The sequence below is a fragment of the Patella vulgata genome, chromosome 2 (assembly GCF_932274485.2).
Source record: "Patella vulgata chromosome 2, xgPatVulg1.2, whole genome shotgun sequence".
Taxonomy (NCBI): Eukaryota; Metazoa; Mollusca; class Gastropoda; family Patellidae; genus Patella; species Patella vulgata.
In genome coordinates, this window is record NC_065880.2 from 17,910,960 (window position 1) to 17,923,622 (window position 12,663).

The 12,663-nt window shown below is 35.7% G+C and overlaps 1 protein-coding gene across 2 annotated transcripts in view; it reads right to left on the minus strand.

Annotated features, from left to right (window-relative positions):
• LOC126811817 (tachykinin-like peptides receptor 86C) overlaps positions 1-12,663 on the minus strand; it is a 99,553-nt gene that overhangs the window by 60,773 nt on the left and 26,117 nt on the right. Inside the window, exon 2 of one of the 2 annotated variants that reach the window (XM_050537740.2) lies at positions 6,610-6,672. The gene's annotated coding sequence lies outside the window, so the exon portion shown is untranslated. Of the gene's footprint in view, positions 1-5,856; positions 5,972-6,609; positions 6,673-12,663 lie in introns of those variants that run through there. The other variant, XM_050537742.2, reaches the window with a different exon arrangement.

Sequence of the window (12,663 nt, forward strand, 5' to 3'; positions counted from 1 at the left end):
TCCATATCTCATAACACTGGATTCATCCGCAAGAGGTAGATATTGTTCCGTGTGAAGTACTTGTACACGTAGCTTTAGACTAGTTTCCAATCTTCTGTTTATTCTTTAAAAATTGGAATAAATTATATTGAAAATACTGCTCTAGTGAATAAGAATTCATTTTTTGTGGGGTCGAAAGGTGATGTGGCAAGCTACCCGTCTGCTTAAAGGAGCTAAATCTCTATTCTTTGGCACCTAGAAATGGGCACAAAAGAGTCGCAAAGCATATAAAAATGCAGCATGAATGTATATAAACTGATTTACATTCAATCGTTTCTGTTTTTACGGTAATTTCTAATCCGTTATGTTCGGCGAAGGGGGTTGGTGGGGGTTGGGTGGATGGCCGAATGGCTAGCGCGTGCGCGTTGTATCATAAAGTCTGTCATTGAGTCAACTGGCGTGGTTTCGATTCCTCGGTTGTACGTGACAAGGAGTGGGGTCGCCTGTCCAACATCGGTTTCTCCGGTTTCCTCCCACTGCTAAAGACCCCTACGCGCAGCGAATTATTGAAATAAAATTGAACCATATTATGTTAGTCCCGAAATGACCTAGTTTGTGTCGATTGGACGTTAAACCCCATTTGTCTCCCTTTCTCTATATGCGAAGAGTGCAAATTAAATGGCAGTCTATGACATCTGGTTATTCCAGTCTACTTCGGTAGTCTTCCCTTGTCGGATATGTTTAGCCTCGTTCCTCGAGTTACGCATTATAAGTAGCGCTCCCAAGCATTCTGCCACGCGATTTTCATATAAATCTTTTCGCAGTAAGATAACATTAATGTTGATCTAAACTGACGATAACTGTGGATGATAATGAATTAAAGACTTGGCTTCTTTAAGTGACAGACTACAGTACATGCTTAGTCTCTATTATATAGAAACAATTACAAGGGCGGTCACTATCACTGTCATCATATTTTTACCGAATTGTCACTGATATTCTCGAATTATCGCTAGTTCGGCTTTCCGAAGAGTTATGTCGATTGACATTTCGGAACATACAGATGTCAGAAACTAAACGAAACAAGTAATCCGACTCGTGCTTGCTTCGTTGAATTTTGAAATGCACGCCATACTAATGTACCTTATTCAATACCCTATTCAATTACTCAAGGGCTAAAACGTATTATTAGTTTATTTGGTATAATTATCAATGTTCGCACGTACAGTTCATGCGTACATAACATCCCACTACTACGTTCTACTACGATCAACAACTTAACGCCAACATGATACAACTATTATTTTGTATATTTGTAATTTAGATGTGGGAATAAATTACTGCCATAAACATAATGACCGATAAACGTTTTCTGTATTCTAAAGTATATATACTTTGGGTTTGTATTATTAAAATAGGTTACGTGATCCATTCTATTTCAAAACTATAGGATACAATATTTAATGGTCTTTTAATTTTCTATCATAAATTAGACCATACTTTCGTTTCTTTTGTTATGTTGTTTTCATTTACAAAGCAGTATCACGATTATTGCTGATGATGTTTCTGCTATTTAAAGGGACATTATTCAGAATAAACTGGAAGGTCATGCATAATCAATTTGTAATTTAGACAAAAATTACTGTCTGAATAAGACTTATTTTTGTCGAAGTTAGATAATGAAAATTGTGCTGCCATCGATTTAGGTTTAATAAATCAAATAATGAAAATACAAACGAACTATATGTACTCCTGGAGCGGGAAGCTGAACCTAGTCTGACAATACCACATTCCCACGTTACGGTTCAACAGACTGGTAATAATAATATCGTTATGCTGTCAATATATTATTTTTACAAGATCGTTTTCACAGCTGAAGTTGTACATTAAACTATTTTTGTGTTCCGGTGCTTAGTTTCCACGGGAACAAGGTTCATGTAATTCGGAAGTCTCTAAGCCATAAATAAAGTAGAGAATATTTTTTAATATATTGGCCACATGGGCAGTTGTCCTTTTTTACAGATCAATTATATTGGTTGCATATGTTAAGCTATGAAATCATTCAGAGGTCTCTTATACACATTGGCGTGCAAGTAAAAGATCCCCTGGCAGTTGGAATTCGATATAAGATCTGGCCTTAGCGCTGAGGTCCGGGTAAAATTTCCCACGTAGCACACTGTATGGGGTAAGCCCGTCTTCAAGTCGGAGCAGAACAGTAAGACGTTAAACCCCATTTCATTTCATTTGTTTACAACATTGTAAAAATATAGTTATATCTTGTGTAAGACACCAAACACTTCTATTTGCATTCATAATATAACAAACAGGAAGCATTAGGATCAGCTAAATAGTCCCTGAAGGTAGCAGACAGACATATAGATTATACATCTGGTATATTCGTCTGGCACATAAAATGATACATCCTTGAATTTTTTAAAACGATTATTTAAATTTTGTTATATTGTGTCACCAACAAGTAACGATAACCATCTGGTTTCTAGACAGTGTACATTAAAATATCGGGACAGCGGTGTCAAGGTCTCTCTCTCTCAGATTCCATGACTGTTTCTACAGAGAGTGTTATTTAAAGATGCATTATGTAAGATTTAGATAAAGAGATAGCCGTTCAAATTACTTTATTGTGAGTGACGTTATCACTGTTTGAAGTTTTGACTAGATGTGGCATAGATTGTTAATTATCGTAACAAAGATACTTGTTTAAATTAAATCATTAAATGGCGATCGTATTTCAGTCCGTATACATCTCCGCCACCCGATGTCCCATGGAGTTGATTATAGGCTTGTCATGGGAATAAATGTCTAAATAATAATTTATATAACATTTGAAGCCGAAAGAAAGACTGCAATAGGCCGATTTAGCTCTTACATAATGCATCTTTAATGTGCATTGTCTGTTGTGCCTTCCCCTAGCAGTGTAAATGGATATGAAACATGGTATTGCCAGCCTGATTCCAGATAAAGTTGACACTTCTGGCAGTATTTCGTCGATGTGTATATAATGCACGAACAAATGGCCACCCATTTAACTCTTTGTGTTTGTACATGGTTATTTTCAGTCGAAAAACTATCGGAAATAGAAAACAATGTGACAGAAGATAAGCATGGATACATAATCAACATTGTGTTTATATTGGGAATAATAACAACCTTGTTTAGAATAGTACATCATGTATCATCTATTCACTCTATAATGGCATCGTGATAAAATAAATCACGCTTCCAGGCATATACAACTTAAAACTTTAACTGTTGCGAAAAGTATTTGCCATTTTTGTAGAGAATCATATTTAAACAGGAGACTTCGTGGTGCTAAAATATAACCACATTCTCTAATCTCTAGGAGATATAATTTTAAAACCTAGAGGTACTTCACAAAACACAGTTATTCTATTGTGGGAACTAGATATTGAATTTGGGGTAATATCTAGTCATCTCAGATATTTTCGTAAAAGTCATCGCTCTTAAAGTTACTATTTCATATTTTCTAAGAAAGTCAAAACATAATTCTAGGTTGTCAACTCACTATTATACGATCATAGGTTATCTTCCTCACACTTAAAAATCTTCACACCGGAAATAATAACACAATTACCTCCCAATTACCCCCCTTGTTTTCCTATTCCCCTCCATGGAATAGCTATCTTAAAACGTTTGAATTTGAAGTTGAAAATTATATTTTTGCCAATTTCTGAACTGGCAATAGTGAATTATAGGATTAATAGGATTATTCTTTAACAAGGTTGGGCTGTTTATAGATACCATCTATTTTAGGGCTTTATTTTAATACATTTTAAAAATATAACTTAAAAATATGAAATTGTAACTTTAATGTAATTGACATACTGTTTATATCAAGATCTGAGACTTTAAACATTTTATCTAAATTTTACTTTCAGGTGCGTAACTTTACATAACGAGAGAGGAATTGCCTCAAATCGATATTGGACAGAAAAGGGTACAGTAGTTTTCTACCAGCGGTATTGTACAGAAGGATTAAACGATGGACGTAACTCCTCGTTGCAGCAAAATAGATCTGTTTGGGGCGCGGTGAACAATTATTAAGAAAGCACTACTTTGTTGACATAGGTTTCGCGTCGATACTCTTTAGCCCCAGTGATATTTTCAAGAAAACGAAAATAATCAAGCTACACATTTCGTGTTACCTGTGACCTCAGTAACTTTTACTTTTCCAGTTTCTGCCTCGCTTAGACCCTGATCTGGCGTCCTTGGTCATTATATAACATTTGTGTTTCTTTTCTCGTTTTGCTAGGTTTTGTTTTCAATTTGTTTTATTCTGGGGTCACCCAGTGTCTGTTTAATACACAGAACAAGAAATAATAATCATAGTTTATCATAATTTTCTGCAGACTTTGTGCGTGCTGTCTATATTAATATCGTTTATCTTAAATTCTGCTTCAAAAGCCTTCACAAAAAACAGATTCGTGATATAACTGAATTTTCAAGATTCAACTCCGGATATGATTGCATTTCCACTGTCTGTGCAAGATTGGCACTAACAGTTTCAATATTGTTAGTTGCTTTCAAGTTAAAAAAATCGAAGTAATCGAAAAGTATCTACTAATTCTTTATAGGCAATAACTAATTTAAAATAAAAAGTGGTCGAAAGTACGAAAATAAAAGTGACTCATTTGAAGTACGATTGTCAGTGGGTGATTTACCATATAGGCTATTGGGGATCCGCGGTGGCTCAGTGAGTAAGGCACTGGTTCGCTAACCTGGTTGTCCCGACTTCATTTCCTCGGATGGAGCAGAACAATAGGACGTTAAAACCCCATTTCAATTCATTCCATTTAATTTCTATAGGCTATTAAAGCCATGCCCTTATATAACAAGACTTAGATAAAATCCACAATAGTAGTACATAGTTCCGCTCGGTGAAATATTCCACCATCACGCCCCCACTATAGTTTTGTTTACAAACCATATTCCATTATGTTATCCTCACTAAGTTAAATACTAAACTATAGCCTAACATAATTCAGAAAAGAAAAGTAGACCATTACTATAGAATTAAATGTCAATCAAGTCGTTTTCTACACTTTTCGCACCACGGGTCCGCGCATAGTGTTTGATCTGGAATCTTGTCATTCCTTTCGTTACTTCATTCCTTACAAATTAATTTAGTGCACAAAGTGTCGAAATCTAATCTAAGCATAAAAACAATTTCAAAGCTGTGTAGTTGAAGAACATTACCGATGGGCGGTATCGTAATTATGCTGTTAAAAGATAAACGGGAATCTATTGATGTAGACATCGCTTGTGTGTACTTTTTTTAAACTACAAAGAATATGATAACACCAACCAACTGTTGCAGAATGAAAATTTAAATGCACTTCTCATGGTTGTGGGACTTCTGTATGATACAAACAGAAACATCTATATTGTTAGGTGATTAAATCACACTACTAATATGAAAATGGTTCGTCTCATATTTAAAAGGGTAATATATAAAACTTTTGATACAGCTGAACAGACTTTTAGTTCAGAAGTTTGAAAATAACAACTTGTCATTGCTTCGGAAACATGGCTGGGTTGATTTCATTTTGAATATCAAATAACATAATACGTGGCAGTGTACATATACATAACACAGTGTGCTCAAACCACCACTAAACTGATATTAGGGCTCTTTGGGGTTTATGGGTTTAAATATTAACAGTAAGTCGGTCTGAATAGATAATGGTGGATCTGTATTATTTGAATCAATAACATCAACAAACAATATCGTCTTAGATACGCGTAATTCAATTCTAAAATAACTTACTTAATGGAAATCAAACGATTCTATCTAAATTTTAACTAACCTGTAATTAATTAGAAAAAAAAATTATTTACCGTTATTCAAGAATTAAGTATCCAAATATAGCTCCCCTTAATACATACAATTACACAATGCACAATGTACTGTGCCTTAGTTATGACAGTAATACACTCTAAGCTCCGCAGACAACAATCTAATCTCTGAGTGGCAGAGGTACAAACTAAGAACTTCTGTAGGACGGGCGTCCTATATTTAAGAGATTTATGTGCTAATGTGTCGTTGAGTGGAATATATATTTCAGAATGATCGTCAATCTGGGTTTATGTTTCCATCGTCTTTGTTAATTAGTGCCTCACCAGGGAGTGCCACATTGCGCTTGACCTAAATCCATAATTCTAGCTCATCGCCCTCGATACTCTTTCTTTTTTAGCAAGGAGGTCATGCGGGTCTAATCAGATCTTACCTATATTATGCTCATTTTCACTGATTAATGATTGTAAATGAGATCATATTTCGCCAGGAATATCACGTCTTGACATATATATGTAGGTAGACCAATGCTAGATCTAGTTTAATGATAATAAAATAAGACTAATAACATATTGTAATATACCTAATTGTCTTACTAATCTTGTATGTGTATATATATCAGGTGTGTAATATCATACATTTGGCCATAAGGAAATACGCTTGATACCAGATTGACTCGTGGTGTTAAAGTCCAATACTAGTTCAATAAAGTGGTTTTATTCTGTTGATCGTATAGTTTTTAAGAAGATTTTATGAAAAGGAGAGAGGTAGAAAAAAAAAGATATGACATAACATACCCAAGAAATAGCTGACCAAGAAATAGCTGACCAATGTCTTTTCGGGCCACTGTAATTTATCAGCTGAAAATATATGAAATAACGATATTAACACTTTGGTGTATTACAATGATATTAGAACAATTACTATTGTTCCTGGTTTGCTTCATATTCTTGAAGCCTGGGAGAACTATGATAATTCTTATACCCGGTTCTCACTGGCGTTTGACAAGAAAAGTATGCCGGCTATTTGTATGGGACAGACGCTCATTGGTAATTGGTTTTGATCAATAATCCATACGCTAATGCCAGGGCACAATGTCGCCTCAGTAACATTGTACACGTGGACATATTAAAATTAACCGTATGTCGGTCGCAAATTCACAGCAACGACACGTTAACAAATAATAGAGACTTTTGGCAATAAAGTGATTATTATTATTATTATTGGCAAGCGGAATTTTTCCCATCCGTATTGTCACGTGATACGTTGCGTCAACGTAGTGTTAGAGTTTGGGCAGATTTTCGCGCCGCGTACGTATAAGTAGCTGAGCTGAGCTTAGTTCTATTACAGCATGATGGCAGTTATCTACCAAGATCACCATCAGTACTAGTCAAGTGCCTAGCCTACAAATTTCCCGGAGGGAGTAAAGTCGTTTGACAGTCGCCGAGCTATTAAAAAACAAATTAATGTAAAATCTTCGACTTCGACTCAACAGCAGTTTTTGGTTTCACTGATGTATCATTTCAGAAAGTTTATACCCCTCTACCATAGAATCACATCATTTACAGATTTGCAAGGTCCCACCTCCCTAAATTTAGCACGTAGATCAACCAGCATGCAGACAGGCAGACAGGAATAATATGAGAAAAACTCATAAAAAATTATGATTAAATTCCAATCTTTAGCAGGGTTCAAATCACATCAAATATACACCTTTGTGTTCTAGGATACACATAGATTCATTAAAACGCTATGGCACAGCGTCTAAAAGTAGCAAAAAAGACGGTAAAAAGACGAAGATGTTATACGGACCTTTTCCGTATGAAAGCTGTTGGATACGTGCTGCCGTATCCGTGTGCCGTATCACGTTTGAGAAATAGAAACACATTGAAGACGTCACACGCAAAATCGATATCGCATCAGGAATTTACGCTTGCCAAAAGTCTGTAATATGTTCGACGAAGAACGTGAGCCTTCCAAGTTGAATGGCAGATTTTTGCACCTGGTTATTCCATTCTACACAGTGAGTATGGTTTGACATTTCACTCCCACTCTGACTATGGTCCCACGACTAGTTACTGAAACGTTCTCCAATGAACTATTCGCAGGTAAGATAAACATCCATATTCGAAATCGGTTTTATGCAAGTTATGACCTGTCTATCGAGATAATTAATAGTACTTATGGCGCCTAAGTGATAAACGGCACTAACAGTACAAAATACTTAAAGTACATTTATCAAAGATAACAGAGCGCGAAAAAGAAAATTAAGTAATTCTCCACCGAGTCAGTGCGCAATTTTTTTATATTTAAAATGGAAAACTTTTCAAACAGCATTGGACCTGTAAAAAGCACTATATCATAACTTTTGAATAGATCTTTCTTGCAAGAAGTCGACAATAGACAGAAACAACTCAACGACACTACAAAACATGTCAATATACTCCAACACTTATGTATTTAGTGTGTTATCTGCCAAATACTCTGAAGTATTATGGAAAAATTAATAACGACATCCGTGCCCTAGAGAGTAATGTTGATTGTCAATGAACAACAAGTCAATGTGCCCTGGTGTTGATTTGCAAATCTGCCTCCTTCCCATAAAGCCAAATTTACGTCTTAGCCAATTACATCAAGCCACCGTTAAATGGATCAGTGATACGGGCGCCATATTCCGAAATGACCAACAAACCTTGACCTTTAAGCATATCTTGCAGATTAATCGGGAACAATTACCCACTGAATTGCCCATTGGAGCTTCATCTGAGCATATAACAACAGTTTGGTAGGAAGCACAATCACCAAGGACCATGCTTTAAATCGTAAAATTAGCCTTTAGTAGCGCGTTATTGTTAAGAGGTATCTTTAACAGCATGGAAATACTTACAAGTCGTGGATTGATGTTCCTTACGGGAATATATATCATTATACCCCTGGATGTACATAACCACGTAGATATGCGTATATCGTTTTATTTTATTGTTGGTTGATATTTAAGACACGTATAAAAGTAGATTAGCCATTTCAGAGACTGGGCTATTTCATATACGATTTGTTCTAAAATAGTTTATGCATTAGCAATTAAATACAGACGTAGAAAGATACTGAGTCGTATTTGATAGGCAATATCATTCAGTTCTTCACACCCTTAACAAAATGAAGTGGGGTTTAGCGTTTTACTTTTCTGCACCGACTGGGCTAATGAAGACGGGCGTACGCCATACAGTGTTCTATGAGGGAAATTTTGCCTAGACAGCGGCTCTACGACCTGCTCTTACATCGAATTCCAACTGTGAAGGGTTCTTTTACGTGCACGTCAACATTCACACGGGACCTCCGTCTTTCATCCCATCCGGACAACTAGACACTGTCCTGTCATGCCCTCCGTCCTGCAAAACTGACAAGGGGAAACCACGCTGGAAAATCCAGGGGGGACTTTTTTTTAACGAATCCTGGACCCCCTGGTTAGTGAGCCAACACTATACTCACCGAGCCACCACGGTTCCCTCACCCTTAACACAACAATGACTGGGGCATAGACAATTATAAGCAACATGCATGTACATATTTTAGTAATTTGATTTGGAACCAAAGTATGGATAAGGGTTAGAGTTCACGTACGGTAATAGCCTTTAGAACACAATATACCAAAAATTATAAAATGGCACAGTCCAAACTATCCAATCAGCTACAAGAAGTGGCACAATTCGTCTATGAGTACGTTTAAGCTTTCTAGAACACCAGACACACTGCAATGTGATTAAAATCCGGAATTAAACCCGTTTCGCTGTTTTATGTTGCAATGTCAAAATCATAGAAAATAAACAAATGAAATTATCGATATTTTATTGGATACACTGCTCATTTATATATTTTAAACAATATTTTATTCAGTTGAAATGGATTTAACAGTTCTTTCCTAATGATATAGAAAACAGTGTATATACAAACATATACATTAGCTTATTTATTTGGGATGTTCAAACATCTATTAATGCTTGTTTAATATGAGGCACCTTGATACACCATGGAAAAATTCTAACTATAAAATGGATAAGCAGCTTCTTTATTCATAATACATAACACTATTTTCAGACCGTGTAAACAAAAAAAATTGTTTTTGAGCTTAACTTTTTCACCCCCAATCTGTGTATGTCATATAATGTATTTTACAAAATAACCATATAAATGGATATGGGCAAGTTACCTCTATTAGTATCGTAGTAATAAGTATTGGCAGAACCTGTAGGCTAATCACCTTGTGGAAATTAACACTAGCGAAAGGTTGTACACAAACCATTAACCGGTAATAACTGCTACAACCATGAGGCCAAGTTCGCACGGACAAAAATCGTATCCTATTTTTGCAGAATGAATGCGTGAAATGGGCTTTAACGTCCCACTTTTCTGCATTAACAGGGATAACGAAGGCAGGCGATTTTTATAGTAAGAATGTTAATTGGTTATTAAATGAATAAAGAATAGAACAACAAAAATTATACGCATATAATTAAGTACCCGAAAACAGTAATCTTCAATAGTTAAAAGGAAATCAGCAGGGTATAAAAAATAAAAGAAGAGAAGTTTAAGACACACGTCAATAACAGTGGCAGCAACCATGTTATTTAAATACAAAAGTTGCTGTTAGCTTGTTTGTGATCTCAGATTTTCTAGTATCCGTTATATTGGGTCGCATCATAAATATATTAGAAAATAATAAACCCGTTCAGAAATTATCAATTTCAAAGCCTGTACCGGGCTTGTATCAGCCTCAACTAATTACACATTATGACTTTTTCAAAAGTAATTTCATTCTTTGCCTGGCTTTAAAGGTGTGCTGTTTTGGATATAATACGCAACACCAGAGTGATTTATTACTCATTACCACCGTCTTACTGGATTTCTGAAATTTGCAGAACACCAGACCCACTGCTTGAGTAATTAATAAACAATTTTATGGTACAAATGATAATGGTCCATGGCTGACTAAACAGAATTAATATACAGTGCCATTTCTTAAAGCCACCATTATCAATTATCTATAATCCACATTTGTTTCTTAGAATTTAGTTGTAATGCAAATTTAAAGAAGCTTACTTTTCACAGCCACATTCCCGTTCGAATGTGGCTTTAATCTAACCAGGTATGTAGAATGATATTTGCCCCATTTTGTAATCCGTCTGTCATATTGAATTTTATTATTTTTAATCAGAGAGTTCGGCTTGTACGTCCCCTTTCTTATTGTAATGGTTCTCAAGCAAATTACTTCTGAATCATTTATTGACCACTCTAGCACGGCTTGGCACGGGGAGACATAATTAAGATCATCACATCTTTGTAAGAGTACAATAAATTTGCTCGAGAGATGTATAGATTTATAACGCCAAATTATGATATACTGCAATATTTACTTAAAGGCACAATAACCAGAGAGTAAAGTTACCAAAGTAGTGAGAAACTTATAAACTGTTCAAACTGGAGAGGATTTCAGCTTATATCACTACCAAGTTATTCAGGAGAGGATCAAACCTGTGGCGGATGCATAGCTAAGAGATTTCTGAAGTGGAGGGCCATGTACAGACCAAATAGTAACCTTAATAATGATCATAAGATATTTCCTAAAATAACACACAACACGGATTTCTACTGTGAAGAAACAACAACACTACAATACAAGACCTTATTGTATGTGTCGTAGGCGTGGATGGTCAGCATAAGAGTGCCATCTTCAAGGCAACTAAAGCGTGGACGTCCGGTTACGACCTGTCTTAATTAAAGAGGATTTGGATTCTCATTAGGAGAAGCGATGAAAGCAGCTTGGGTCCGTAATCTATTGTGGCGAAAGCCCTGTGATCCACTGGGAACGGGATGTATTAAAGAAGAACATAACAACCCGGATTGTTCAAATATATCCCAAAAGTAAAACATCTAGACAACGGCCTTGCGTGTACAAAATGATTTGTCTATGACGTATAAAGATGGAACAACGAAATCAATACTGTAAACTTTAAATGGCCATAACTTCAGTAATAATTTAAATACGTTTAGTACTGGTTAAAGACACGAGATAATCTTTCTCTTGAAGGGCGCCTTTAAAAATAACTGATCATGATGGCGGCGATAACGTCATGTTCTGTGTTCCTGGGGCCTGTTTCACGAAATTTTAACTAAGATAAAATCCAAATTTTACTAATTTGATTGGATAATATTTGGTTGATTTTAGTGCTTAGCCAATCAAAATTGAAGTATCTACTAAAATTTGGATTTTATTTTTAGCTAAGATTTCGTGAAACAGGGCCCTGGTTCATAAGTTAGTTTTGCTTGTGTGTGATCTTTGCCGCTATATTCATCCTTGACCTGTTAAGACTTTCAATAAGAAGCATGTCCATTTCCATCTTTATTTCTGTATAATCTGTATCTATTAAAGTTCTATTGAATTTGAGCTTAATCGATTTAGTATTTACAGAGATAAAAGGAATAGATATCCTCTAGTTGCAGCTTAAATAGCGGACATTTAAGGAATTTGCGCTCATAGTTCCCAGTTTGGTCGCCTTTAAGCCGAATAAAAGTACGCGCGTAAAGCAGGTAATTTATTACAGTTATTTTAGACAAATTTTGGTTTTTGCTGTTAATTAGAAACTTGGGGCTTTGTAACGTTATTATTACTGGGATGGGAGTGGAGGAGGTTCGTTCGAGTGCTACTCTGGGGGCATCCTTCGTTTTTGTCCAGCATAGAGCTAGTCGGGAATTTTGGACTTCCAAGTGATATTATAATTAACAAATTATTAGTAAATGTTTCTAAAAAAGTGTACTTTGCCCCCGTACCTCTCCAGAATCTACACTTCAATTTG